We start from the raw sequence: 15,394 nt of genomic DNA on the forward strand, positions 1-15,394 counted from the left end.
CGTCTTACATGAGCCACGTGCTTTCGAAATCCTGCTCAATTTAAATTGCGGAAATGAACTGACTTCAAAAAATTTCCACATATCCTTCAGAAGTGAGTCTGTTTATAGCTCCTGGTCTAGTTCTAAATTCTCGTTAACTGTTCGATCCGGTGATGGTGCTGCCATCTATCGGTATAAAAAAAATAATGGAGGCAAGGCACTTAGTATGCAGTCCTCGACATAAATACAGTTGTAGTCAGTTGTGACTCGGAATCGAAGTGAGTCTCTTTGTTGTCTTAAGCTTAAACACATTCCCAAATTTTTTTTGAGTCACAATTGGGCAGTTGTTGTGCGAATAATTCGTTCGAACCCTGAAAATACGTTCAGAAACGCTATATGAGGCAGTGAGAAGCAAAGGGCTGTGAGCTTCCTTGTATGTAAGTGGACATTTTCAAGTTTTGAGTAAAACGCATATAAAGATTACGTCCTAGGTAGGCGTTCATTGACTTTTTTTTTCTAAATCATGCTGTACAGCAGCACCTACCAGGGCTTCTAGTACTTGCCCTAAGACAGGGGAGAGGTTCACCTACCATTTGTGCTGGTTATCTCCAAATTTTTAATTTTGCTACTTGCATCCCTTTGCTTCTCACTACCTCATATCTCAACATTTTCACTGAAAAATAAACAACAAAAGCCAACTCAATGAGACTGTGCAAAAAAAAAAAAAAAAATCTTGGCAACGCACTGAATGTAATCGCCAAATTTGGACCTGATACGCCAAACAGTTTTCAAGAAATTGAGATTTCTTTTCAACGCGTTAATTGCTGGTCACCCTGTATATATATATATATATATATATATATATATATATATATATATATATATATATATATATATATATATATATATATATATATATATATATATATATAAATATATATATATATATAGTGTCTGTTTTCGTTAGCGGAGACCATCCGCCAATTTGCGTATGCGTCAGGTTTACTCTGATGTAATCAAAAGAGGGAGGGAAACCCGAAAGTAAAAAGGTGCAAAATACGCGTTCGGTAGTTCTTCCTAAGTAGCGTCGAAAAAGACAGATAACAAGTACGAGCGGAAAATGCCTACCCTCAACCTTTCGTCCCTTTTTAAAATGGAATCTATCTCGAGTGCTAGTCTTTGCTTTCGAGAACGGACAGTATCTACTATCTAAGCCGAAATCGATCCCCCCCCCCCTCCCCACACCCCATTGCACAAATTACTTTTCCTTTTGGTAAAAAAAAATATTTATATTCACAAAATGTTGAAGAATAATGTATTTAATATATCTAAGGAGGATATCTGCTTAAAAAAATTACATTTTCAAATTAGTTTTGTAATTGTGTGAGTAAACTGTTAACTTGGGTCAGTACTTACGACCAAGATTCAAAGCAGTCATATTGGCGTCTCTAAAGTCATACTGGTCAGCAAAGGAATTGTGATCCTATAAGGAAATGATGAAATTTGAAGTGACCTCAGAGTGATGATGGACATTAATGATTGAGTGGAGGCAGCTGTTCTTGAAGTAAATAATACTCAAAGAGCAGTTTCCATTGACTGCGTAAGCTTAGTTTAGGCTTTAGTATGTATTTTGCTGAGAATTTATACATTTATTGTGCAGAATAGAAGCCCCTTTCTTTTTTCCAAAGAAACGACACAGGGAAAGAGCGAGAGACGTTTATTAAAAACAGTTACATCAACACATAATAGTGGCTTTGAGAATGGAAATAACACACGTTTCCATGAAAAAACACTTACTCGGTTTGTTGCATATACAGTATAAACACAATTCTGTACTTAAAATAAACATATACAAACCAATACAGAGTAACTGAAATTTCAAAAATTAAGAAATCAACGTTTCGAGCTCCATGTAGCATATTTTTCCATGAACATATTTTTATAGTTGCCATCTTCTTTTAAATATTGAAGAATGTTGCTGTATGCATAGATTTTACTCGGTAGTAAATAAATATTGCACTATTAGCTTTTGATGTCCTCTGAAAACGTTTTCAGACTTCTAGCGTGACTAAAGAACGTTTTAAAATTTCAACTTTGCTTGAATTAAGCAAATATTTTTCTTGGAAAGAAATACACTGCTGTAAAGACAAAAAGATAATTTTCTTAGTAATATTAGTTTCAAGAAAAAGTTCAACAGTTAATTTTGCTTAGTAAGGATCATTGGAGGGGTTTTTTACTATTGAACTTGCCGTGTGTTTTACATATATTGCTCCTTATTCCCCATTTTCTTTGTGAATACTTTTTACTCAATGTTATTTTTTTCCAAACATATCGAATATTTTTTTCTTCTGATGGAAAAACTGTGAGATCTAAAACGTAATGAGTTTTCAACTACGTTTACAGCCAAGTTGTCACTATCAGATTCGAAAGCAAAGCCACAAGGAGTAAATTGCCACCTAAGAAGTGTACCATAATAAAAAGAGGGGAAGTATTCAAGAAAATTTTTGAGTAAAAATGTGAACAAGTACGTTTAAAAAAATGTGAAAAAAGTTGCCGACACATGCTTCAAGATTTAAAATAAAACTTTTTCAACACAAAGGAATGAGCATACGTGTAGAAATATTATCGTTTTATATTTAATATGTTTCATTCTTTGAAAAAATTTCTCACTTAAAAGTAGGTACACTTAAGTAAAAATTGCATCAAACTAAATAGTAATACGGTAAAATCCTCAGTATTTGACAGAGTTCAAGTAATTGACGTTTTTAAAGAAAATTAAATATAAAAAGACGAATACAGGCGAAAAAAGATCAAAATTTGTCTATGTTGCATAGCTCTCCATAGTTGTGGCAACCGTAACCTGATAGCGCTGTAATGCTTTGATTAGGATCTGCATTGCCTTCACAGTGCTGCCAAGTTAGGTTTGCCCGAACTATAGTGACGACAATGCGCATTCGCACTAGAGTGATCGTTGGATGAGAGCAGTACATGTTTTTCCAATCGTTTAGTGCAATTTCCTTCTGAAATTTGCCAAGAATAAACTGAAAGATAAGCATTGTACAAATAAACACTTTTATATAATTTTGTAGTTGTTCTGCAACTCCTTTCTTTCTTTCTTTCTTTCTTTTTTTTTTTTTTTTTTTTTTTTGCTGCATTAATTTCTCTTATTAATTTATTCTTTCTTCATAAAGGACAACTACTACTGCAGCGTCAACCTCTAGTGCAACTTTAACTGCTGGTGGCTTTGCCTTAACTTTCTATGCGTGCAACTTTGTCAATCGTTTTGCAAATTCATGTTCTGAAAGCAAATAATTTTTTTACTAGGAAACACAAAACAGAACGATTTTTTTTAAAAATCATTTGATCCCTTTTGAAGTTGTAGTGCGATATAACTGGAAACCGTAAGCTCTAACCATGGTGTCAGCTTTGATACTTATGGTTTCAATTAAAATAAATTTTTGGTTTAAAATTTATTGCAATGTGTGATATGTTATACATTACACATTCAGCAACGTTTCTTACGTTCTTAAGAATTGCACATTAAATATACTTTTTCCAAGATAAATGTATAATGCACTCCAGTTACGACGAATTTCACGGCACCTAAAACCACATTTTTAGCAAAATTGTAAAAGAAAATGGTGAACTTAGAAACTTGGTTATTCGGAAAAGTAGACAAACTTTTATGTACATGTGTATTGATGCATATAAATTTCAGAAAAATATGTCAGATCTGTGATATACATAGGAATGGAAAATCATTTTGGAGCGGCATTGTAATTGCGAAAAACAAAAAAGTACTTTTGTATCACATCTATTGTCCGTTTTTCAGGAGAAGACACTTTGCCACAGCCCCTCGAACGCAGAGTTCCATTTTACGCGGTGGTGATCGGTACGCAATCCATGCGCTTCTAAAGACAGCTAGACAGCCTTAACTTAGGCATGTGCATTTTTATGTGCAAAAAAGTCTTAGTGTCCTTTACATCACTTGCTTCACTTGTTTGCTGGCATTTTAGTTATTCTTACATTTTAAAAACTGCTGCTTTTACAACAAAATGCTATGATCCGAGTATACATTCTGCCGAAAACAGCGAAATAGAATCATCGGATACCACATGACGAGGGAGGAGTCAAGTGCCTTCTTGTGAAAAACGGACAATACTGTCTGACCACGAATTGTATGGAAAGATAAACATCCGTTTTACAGCCAGAAATGGACAAATCTATTATTTTTAGCGATGTCAGCTTTTGCAGAAGCAGAGTCTCATTCAAATGAGCGGAATACACGAATTAAATTTTTACTTTCCCCCCTCATTCAGACAAATTTGTCTCATTTGGACGTTTGAAAATTCCATACAATCCGTGGTTGGACAGTACTATTATTGTAGCAAGAGAAATCATATTTTGCATCAATTTCAGCATTTCTGGTAGCAATATGAAATGCATTTCTCTCATTATTTGACAAGTTTACTGAAGGAAAAAAATCAACTTTTTCAAAGTAATTTAGCTTATCATAAACTTTCTATGTAATATTCAAAATGAGAATCTTTAGGTATTGCAGAAAATAATTACAATGAAGAAAGTCAATATAGTAACAAATATACAGGGTGTTCCGTTTTAACCTGCAAAGACCTTTATTTTCGCAACCGTTAGTCCTGGATGTATACTTCCAATTGCAAAAATGTTCAAAATCAGATGCAGAGTTAAGATATTGAAAGTTTGAAGTAAAAATAAAATTAAGACAAAAAATACAAAATTTAACTTTTTATACGGGCCTCATGTCCCCTAACTTATGTTTAAAGAAATAATATCCATTGAAAAACAATGGCAACACAAAAAGTTTGAAATTAGTACGACCAATACTCACCGAGATATGAAACGTAGCGTTTTGTGATTAACAACACTTCTCACTCGCTGTCAAGAACGCTTTTTGGGGGGAAAATATAGCAGTTAACAAGTGTTTAAAATTATTCTTGTGCATAAAGTGTAGTTTTTCAAATTGTTCGAGGCTTTGTCGTGTTTTTGCGTATCACGGCATAACATTTGCATTTATTTTTGAATAGCAATGAAAAATATAAATACCTTGTTTTTCTTACTTTGACGACTATCATTCTTCTGAAACGGCGGTAAGTTCCAATCTCATCTTTTGTCTAGTCCCTTAAAACTTTAAACTGGAATATCTCCCTGAGTTTTGGTCGCACAAATGTCAAGTTTTTTGCGTTAGTAATATCTTTCAATGGAGATTATTTCCCTAAATATAAGTTAGGGGACCTGGGGCCAGTATAAAAAGTTAAATTTTGTATTTTTTGACTCCTTTTATTTTTGCTTCAAACTTTCAATATCTTAACTCCGCATCTGATTTTGAGCATTTTTACAATTGGAAGTATACGCCTTGTACTAACGGTTGCAAAATAAAGGTCTTGCAGGTTAAAACGGAACACCCTGTAGATAAAATAAATGATTTGTATATCTAGGAATTTTATCTCGAGAAAGCTTTAGAAAATTCCGAACTATAGCAGTTTCTAACTATGGCTAAAAAAAATGGAAATGCTGTAATAGTAGCTCAAAGAGTGCTGTAATTAAAGTCCAGATACATTTGTCATGCAATTAAATCTTGCAACTTAGTCGCTTTGCTACGTTGATCGCTTCAGTACCAGAACTAAGTCCAACTTTTTTGCTTGTTTTGCATAGTTTTTGTTGCAGGGAAACTTAAATTTCCTCTATTTTTATCATGCTGGCAGTCCTTTTGAGCGACTCCATTGAAGTTTTGACAGAAAGAAATTTTCAGACTAATTAAACGTTTTTCTATTTGCTTTAAATAATACTATTTCAGAGGAAATTTGAAACTTCACGATTTTATCATATTATCATTTATTTTATGCGACTTTAACGATTCAGAAGAAAACGTTTTGTGAATTTCTTACTTCTGTTGCTAGAACTCATTACAAATGATAAAATTTGAAAATTAACACTGTTAAATAATGGATATTGGAGGTACAGTAATTCACATAAGAAATGTTCAGTTTCTTGGGAGAGTTTACTGTTTTGCATAGTTTTGCTGCAGTGAAAATTTGAAACTCCACCATTATATCATGCTAACATTCTTTTTATGCGACTTGAACAACACTGACGGGAAAACCTTTTTGAAAATATCCCCCCCCCCCCCTTTGGAACTTATTAGACATTACAAAAGTTTCAAATGAACTCGCATTCTTTATAGCACAAAATAGAAGAGGGTTATTATAATTCACGAGGAATAAGAAGGGAGAAAAACATTCAGCTTCCTGACAACGGTAAATGGCTATTTCTTTTGCATAGCTATTTCTGCTGCATAGTTTTGTTGCACTGAAATTTTGAAACTGCACCATTTTACATGACGTCAATTTCTTTGCAACTTAAACGATTCCAAAGAAAAAACTTGGTGAATTTCGTATTGAACCACTCCATCCCAAAATTTATTATCAATGATAAAAGTTTCTAATTGATAGTACAATATAGTGTTTTTAGTCAGTGCAATAATTTGCAGAAAAAAAAAGATTTTGGGAAAAAGGTAAGCATTTACAGTTTATTTTACATAGTTCTATTACACTGAAAGCTTGAAACTCCTCCATTTTATAACATTGTCAATCCCTTTATACGATTCAACGATTCAAAATAAAATTCTTTGATTTTTTTGTTTGAACTACTCTATTACTGGAATTTATTATAAACGACTAAAATTTTGAACTAATAGTTAGAAATAGTGGATGAAGAAAGTACAATAATTTACGGGGGAAACTTTTCAGCTTCAGGGCAACTGTAAGCGCTTATTATTTATCTTGCATAGTTTGTAGCAGTGAAATTTTGAAACTCTACCATTTTATTATGTTGTCATTCTTTTATGCGACTTGAACGATTCCGAGGAAAACTGAATTTCTTAACGAACCATTAACAAAGAATAATTTGCAAAAAAAAAAGTTTCTGGTCAAAGATAACCGTTTGCTATTTATTTTGCATACTTATATTGTAGAAAAATTTACAAATCCGTCATTTTATCATGTAGTCATTTCATTTAGATGACTTCAACGATTCTAAAGAAGAAACTTTCATGACTTTCTAACTGAACCATTCCATTACTGGAACTCATTACCACTGATAATATTTTCAAAATAGTAGTATAAATAGTAGAGATTGTGAGTGCATAATCTGCATAAAAAAAAAAAAAAAAAATCAAATGTACTCACTTTTTTTTATAACGTAAAAAAAAGGTTATTGTGACTGCAATTACTTACGAGAGAAAAAAACATTTTGTGAATTATTTTTCCTTGATGCAAACCCAATGGGTGACTTCTATAAAACATCACATTATGGAACAAGAGGTCCTTTTGGGCTTCAGTCGCTAGTTTCTGCATCATGAGCAATTTTATATGTACAAGAACAACATACATCTGATTTTAATTTGCTAAGTGCCTTTCTTTTATAGGTGCAGAACTGATTTTACGCGTTTCTAAATATTTTAAAATCATTTTATAAGCACTAAATGAGCATACTCTTTCAAAAATTAAAACTCCTGTAAAATTTGCTATACATATTCATCCTCATATCACACGCTAAAAATGTCCTTAAAATAGTTTTGGAAGTTCTTTAAAAATATTGTTAAAATTCGTGCGGTTGATTGCACAAGTATTCTCTCATAGCGTTTAAGTTACAATATCATGCATAGGTACTCACTGAAATCAAACACTCTATTTCGTCGTACAGTATTAAAAGTACTCATTACAACAAAGCTACCTGATACCTTCCTCGTTTAAATATGCATGCGTATAAATTTCTAAAATATGGTGCGTGTAGTTATTTATAAAAACATTTGCCAGTAAAAGAGTTGAATTAAAAGTTCATAATGATGACTTGAAATTCTTTAAACGTGACTCTTGGGGAAAAAAACATCTTAAGCATCGTTTAAAATTTTAAACAAATTGTACTCCTTTGAACTTTAAAACAGTTCATGGCAGCGCTCTAATGCAGGGCGTGGAATTTTAGATCAGAAGAAAAAGCCCTAAGTTAAAAATCGTACATCTTAAAGAACCAGTTAAAAGTTTTTACATGATTTGTGAAAGTAATTTGTATTTTTAACTTCTGATGCAAAAAGGAAGAGAGTAATAAGTTTGGCTTGTATTTGTGTATGTCTGTATGTGGCATCGTAGTTCCTAAATGGATGAACAGATTTTGATATATTTTTATAAAATGGTTTTTAATTATCTGTTAACCTTATTTATTTACTTTCTGTAAGCTCAAACATATTTTTGTCATTATTTACTCAAGGTTTTCTTAATTAATTCTTATACAGTCGAACCCCGCTCTAGCGAACCTGGAATGTAACGATACCGCGGTTATAGCGAACCCTTCAGCCTATAAATGGTCCCAATTGGATCCCTATCAAGTCAATGTATTTTGTAATGCTTGTATGGATCACTAAACGCTGGATAATCGGCTTTAGCTATACAAAAATTTCTAAAATTTTCGGCTTTTCAAAGCACTTGTCTCCTGCTACTTTTTCCATAAGCAACCTCTTTTTCACGAGAAGGACACGATCCAAATCACACTCCTTACCTATTGTTCTTCTGATAATACTGTGAATTAGGCAAGCCAATTTTTTTTTCTGCAGGGGATAAAGTTAAAGCTCTTTTGAAATTGAAAAACACAGCAAAAACCCATTCTCAATTTGCAAGGAATGTTTCGTTTCTAAATTTACTGTAGCCACTAGGTGGTAGAATTTTAATTCTAAGGTAGCTGTTAGGGTTTTGAGCAATTTTTTTATGACAGACACTAGATAAACAAAGTGTAAATTTGTTTACAACAGATGACAGAAAAAGGAACGAACTTTACATAAAATGTAAAAGCTTGCAACCGAAAATAGCATCTTTCGTCCCATATATTAGAGATAAATAAAAAGATGCATTTCTACAGTTTGTAAATTACTGAGTACAATAATTTAATGCTAATATTTTGCATAATTTTATCTTAATTACGAAAAGAAATATCATGTAATATAGACTATTCAAGTGTATTAACAAGTGTGTGTGTGTTTTTTTTTTTTTTGAATTTCTTCGGTTATAGCGAGCTTTTAAGCCAATCCGCTGAGGGTTCGTTATAGCTGGGATTGACTGTATATTCAGTTACCATGTTCTACATCAACGTTCAGAAGAAATGTATTGAACGCAATATATATACTGATGCAAATTTTATTTTCATAAGAAGATACAAAATTTAATAATATTTAGTTTAATTATATATAAAAAAAATATCCTGTCTTAATTGGCAAGGAAAAAAGGTTAGAGAAAAAGTAGTAGATAAATTTACAAAAAAAAAAAAAGCTTAAATAAACTATAAAAGCGGAGCATGAATTAGGATGAAAGTCCAAAATCTGGTAAATGTCAGCATTCGCCGGTGAATATCAACGTACACAGACCAAATGCATCTGCGAAAAAGTGAATATTTCCGCTGAATCACCGGTGAAAGTCGACAGTCTCCAATTTTGGTCTTTAATGGTAAAAGACATATATTAAATTGAATTACAATAGCTGTAATAAGTTGTATGTCTTGCATGCCGCTGCGTTGCATTTGTTCATTAGTTCAATTTCTAACGATGCTAAACCAAAAATTTCACGTCCTGCTCTAATAAAGACTCAAAGTTTTGTTTTAGGTAAAGGGAGATCTCATAAATGTAAAATAGATGCAGAAGTTCATCCATTTAAGAGGTTTTTTCAAAAATTTAAATATAGGAAAAGTTATAATGAATTTCTGATAAAAGCTTGGTCGTCACAAGCGCAGTCTGTCTAAAAAGGCATCATCTGTTCCCGACAGATGTAAAGATATGTGTCATTTCCATTCTACCCACTCACATTTATGTAAGACAGCGAAAATATAGGTTTGGGGGAGATGCTTCAATCCGAGAAGGGAACGAAGAAAAGATAGATGATCCAACAATTTGTACAAAGAACACGCAACATGGAAACTTATCTCGGAAACCCGTAGATACAAAGAGGGGCATAGATTCAGCGATCTGGCGCCTTCCAGTGACCGATCGTAGGTCGGTCAACAGGGCCGCTGTTTTCCAAGACTTCCACCAGACCAATTCTTATACTTCTTGTAACCTCTGTGAGCGTTGCATCTTTCTTGAAAGTTCTTGAAGCTGTGGTAACGTTCTCTGCGAGTGACATAAACAGGAACAGGGTACGTTATTTAACGTTACTCATTCTGAAAGGAATGTGGCCAGAACAGTGAAAATCATGACCGAATATGGCGAATTAAGAGTCTTAATTTTCGGAAACAAGTCCCTTTATATGTGTTAAATTAATTTTTCTCACTTAATTAAAAGTACGCGTTTTAGCGTTCATAATCCAACAACGTCTTTTATTATCAAGAATTTTAATGTTAGCGAGAGAGATAGAATCAAAGTGGGAAGAACATCTGTTACCGTTAAAGTATGAAATCCGTTATTTTATACAATACCTAGTTATTTCATGAAATAACTGATCGTGTCCGTTAAAGTGTAAAACTCTCTTGTATTTCATAGTTTAACTTGTTATTTCATAGAGTAACGATCGGCAGCCCGTTAAAGTGTAAAATAATCTATATTATGTATCTTGTACGACAAACGCATTTACCTTCCACCATTGTGTTACCCCCAAAATGTTCGTGCAAAACCCAGTGTGTCAAGAAAAATGTTTCTGTTTTAGAAATAATGTTATTTGTAATTCCAAGTGTCAATTTAGTAGTCCTTGCTCTAACAAAAGAATTTATGCTACGTTTCTATAAATACCATTTATACGCTGCATAAATTAGATAAATTGCTTCTTTTTCGTTTTAACTGTCTATCACTAGTTTACTTATACAATACCTATATATAAGTATTTCATTTTAGATAAATTGTTTATTTTACACTTTAACTGTCTCTCATTAGTTAATTTATAGAATACCTAGTTATTTCATAGAATAACAAGTTAAAGTATCAAATTAATAACATATTACACATTTTAACGAACACGCTCTGTTATTTCATGGAATAACTAGGTATTCTATAAAATAACTGCATTATATACTTTAACGGTAACATATCCATTAAAGTCGTTGCCAATCAACCCCCTTCGTTACCAATCACCCCAAAAATTCAGATGAAGTAATATTTTTTTAAATACGACTTTTTAAATCATAACTGACCTGCGTTTCTTCTGATTTAGCATATTTTGTTTCAGGACTCGATTCTACTGAAATCCCCCCTTCTTGTCAGAGGTATATGCGACAAGTCGAAGTTTCCAAATCAAAACTAGTAACGTTAAATACCGCATCGTGTATGATAAACAGAAGGTCGATTATCCAATTTTAAACGAATGTAAAGTATCTGATACAAGAAACTTAGTTTTCTGCACAAAGCTTTCTACTGATGGGATGTGTGAAGACCAGTTTTATGACCGAATGAGTTGTTTTTTTTTCTTACTAAAAAAATGCTTATCCTGATTTATAAATTTCATTAAAAAATATTTGAGTAGTTAAAACTACGAAATGTTCCTGGAAAGGAATCCCCATTGCTGCTATTGTTTAATATTCTTTCATTTCTTACGAGGGGGGACCCAAAAGAAACAGGACTAATGGTGCGATGCCAATCCTAGATGTAGTAGAGTGTTCTCCAGCTAGATGGCTCAAGTAGAGACCTTCACAAACCAGCTGTGCAAGTGGCGTCAGTTTAATTGATAAAGTCTGATCGTAGGGTTGGTTTTCTCAGGTGCTGTTTCTTTCCGCCTGCGAACTCATTACATGGCAGATTTAAAAGAATAAGAAAAAATTTGGCTTCTCCTGCTTGAAAAGTCGGCAACGAATTAGCTTACCAAATGTTTCAAAAAGCTTTCAAGACCGATGCTATGAGCCGTACACAAGTTTTCGAGTGGTTTGGGCGCTTTAAACGCGGGTAGCATGAATGTTAAAGATCATGCTCGCTCTGAGCGCCCTTCAACGTCTCGAAATGATGAAAACGTTGAAAAAATTTGCCAAAAATTCAACGAGAGTGGTCGTTTTACGATCGACGAAAATTTAGAAGAAACAAGAATGAGTTGGAACTCGCTAGAGCGATTGGAAGGATGGTTCCTTCACAATGATAACGCTCCCGTACACACAACCTTTACTATTAACCGTTAATTGGCCTCTCAGGGGTGGCCAGTCGTTCTTCGACCCCCGTATTCGCCAGACCTAGCCCCCTGTGATCTTTTTCTGTTCCCGAGGATGAAAAAAAATCTGAAAATGAAGCGTTTTGATGATGTAGAGGCTCTAAAAACTACTTCGCAACGGGCACTGAACATGGTCAAAGTTAGAGAGTTCCAGGGGAGCTTCTAACAGTGGAAAAAATGAATTAACAAGTGTATTGCATCTAAGGGTGAACACTTTAAAAGACAAAAGAAATTTTGTGAATAAACTAATATATAAATATTTTAGAACAAAAATCCGGTTATTTTTGGGTCCCCCCTCGTATGTGTGTTTCCGAATTAAGGTTTTCAGAAAAAAATCAGCATTTCTGGCCAAGGGGATTATCTAACCGTTTTCAAATTGATCTGGATAATCGACATTCTATTTTCCCATTGCTCACGAGTCTTTCGATCAATGGTTTATGTACGCAAACATTTAGACTCTCAAAAGTCCGGAAAGTAAAAGTTCTAAAAAGGACATGTAATAGTATCTGTGTTTCGGATAACATATATAGTTAAGCATCGACCCTTTTTGGATTATCCGGTAACTGAAGATGGATGAGACACTGGGAACTAGGAATCTGATTGCACTGACGGTCTAGCTGCAAATGTTCGGTATCATCATTTTGTTGGAAGACCCTGATGACAAGCGAACCTGGATACGACACTTGGGCGCCACCTCTGCAGGGTTTTGGGTGGGATATCACAGAAAGAATCGAAGAGTTGCTTGGAAATGGATTTTCGGCGAAGTAAGCTCTGGATTGCCTCGCGGAAAGAATTCGGGCGCTCGTGCGCACACTGTCGAGTTCTTTGCTCCCTTGCGCCCGCGCAAATGTCTCGACTGCAAGAATGTCCTCGCAGAAGGGGCTTCACCTCCAAAAGTAGTTTGTTTTAGATATTTACAAGTTGTCTGGTCCCTCAGCAAGATGCCTGAAAGAATAACATTTCAAGTTATGTTAAAAGGAAGGTGTAAAGCTATAGGTATTATTATTACTGATGTTGTTGTTAGTATTACTTTGCTACTTTAAATATCCCACTATTCGACTATTTTTTTAACCTTTTAGTACCTGAACTTGCGTTTTTCGGGCACGGCGAAAGATATTTTGGTCATTGCAATAGCACTGGTTCAATCAACTATTACGAAATCCTTGGTTCATCAGCAGCATTCACAAGGTACTTTTATATCTCACCTATCCCTGCTCCTCGCAAGAAAAAAACCGTTTGCGAATTTTCCGGTTCACATAATGAAATGCGGCGGTGTCTCGGAAAGTGGTTTTACCCTGAGCTATAAACAAGCTTGTAAACTGCATTCTAAGTAGAAACAAGGAAAACTCCAGCTGAAAGCAAGAAACAAGCAGATCCACTAATACGGATAAAAACTGAAATGCGTCATGAGCAGGTTATACTCGGGATGAAAGAGCGTCATATGAAGGTAGCTTTTCGTCATGTAAGATAAAGGTTATTACAGTTCTTTCCATACACAATATTTGCAGTAGATCGACACCTTAAAATGTTCAAAAAATTTTCCCGAGAGTGGGGGAATGTAGCTGTTATGGCTGAGTAATGCTGGTTCGGTAAACAGTTAACTAATTTAAAAAAGTGTTTTCTCATTTTAATTGAGAAAGTTGATTCTAGGCAGAAGTGTCCTCGTTTAATAAAAACAACAGTAAATCCGTATCTGAAGACATCAGATCACAAAATATTAACGATCATTGAGATTCTGAAAAAACGTGGCCGAAAGTTTGGTTAACTATATGGCAGCAATTGAGATTCAATTTTTCCGGACTCTTTCTAGCAAGGGTCCATTTCCTGAAGGCGATCTATGAGAGCAATGAATTGTACATCGGCCAACAATAACCCGAAGACCAATATTACGATTCAACCTTAGCAACCTTGAACATCGAACAGCTGCTAAAAATTGCTTATATTGTACCTTCCCAAGAAGTTGACTACAATTATTGTTATTATGTGTCTAAAATCATGTGATTTGTTGTGTAATCAAAGAATTACGTCATTTATGGCGTAGTTACGTACTTGCGTCACACAGCTTCAGAAGTTCTGAAGTCAGGCTTGCACCCGTACGGAATAATTTTACTTCTGATTGACGTCTCATAACTCCTCCTTCCAAAATATAAAATTCGAAAAATAATTTTGCAAAGGGAGATAGTTGTAAAGCAAATCCGAAATGGAATGTCATCTACTTTTTTCACGAATAGGGGCCTTTGTCTTGGTTCTTGACGTTGCAACCATTGTTGTGAGAAGCGAAAGGATTAAGGTGCAAACATTGTTTGGAGAAGCATAGAAATTTAGAATTGCCTCACACACACACACACACATTTACACACACACCCAGTCACCCAACAAATTTTATTTTACTGAACCTCACTGACATACATCGGAAATGTTCTGATGTTTTCATGTGTAAAGTGTTTTACGAAAGAACAACAAAAGAACAATAATAATAAATAATTGTATTATTATATTAATAGATTTTTTTTCAAAAAAAAAAAAAAGAAGCTATTTTTGAACACGGATTGCTTCCCGACTGCTGTCAAAGGGAATAGTGATAAACCAATAAATAAATATTGAGATTGAGTATCAGGGGTTGAATATCGAGTCTGAATATTTCTGCTTCTTGATTGTTTTTTTGAAAATGAATGTTTATTATCTTCTTTAATAAAAACACAAAAAAGTTTTTCTTCGCCTTATAATGCTCATTCTAATAGTAATCGGGTTCAAATTGCACATTGAATAATGAACTCTAGGGTCTGAGCACTGTAAAAAGTAGAAACCAGTCGAGCTAAAAGTTGGATTTATTATTATTATTATTATTATTATTATTATTATTATTACTACTATTCCGTGACAAATCTAGATTGACGACTACTAGTCTTCCACATGGAACATTTCTTAAGAAAGATTTTTATCGAAATAGCTCCTTTCATTTGAAGCAGTAATCTGCATTCTTCACAACCCACCCGGCGAAAATAAGCATCACAAACGATAAATGTTTTATTCAAGTATCATATGTCTACAAATTCAGTTTCATTCAATTATCCAGTTATCGTTTAAGTTTACTTTTAAATACATCTTCAATACATAGCATCTACTTCAAATTAGATCTTCTCGATAATTCGATAAAGGGCAGCCCAGACTTTGCAATGTGCTTTAAAATGTTTTTCAAAAAACGTTTTCCGCGT

The sequence above is a fragment of the Uloborus diversus genome, chromosome 1, assembly GCF_026930045.1.
Source record: "Uloborus diversus isolate 005 chromosome 1, Udiv.v.3.1, whole genome shotgun sequence".
Classification (NCBI taxonomy): Eukaryota; Metazoa; Arthropoda; class Arachnida; order Araneae; family Uloboridae; genus Uloborus; species Uloborus diversus.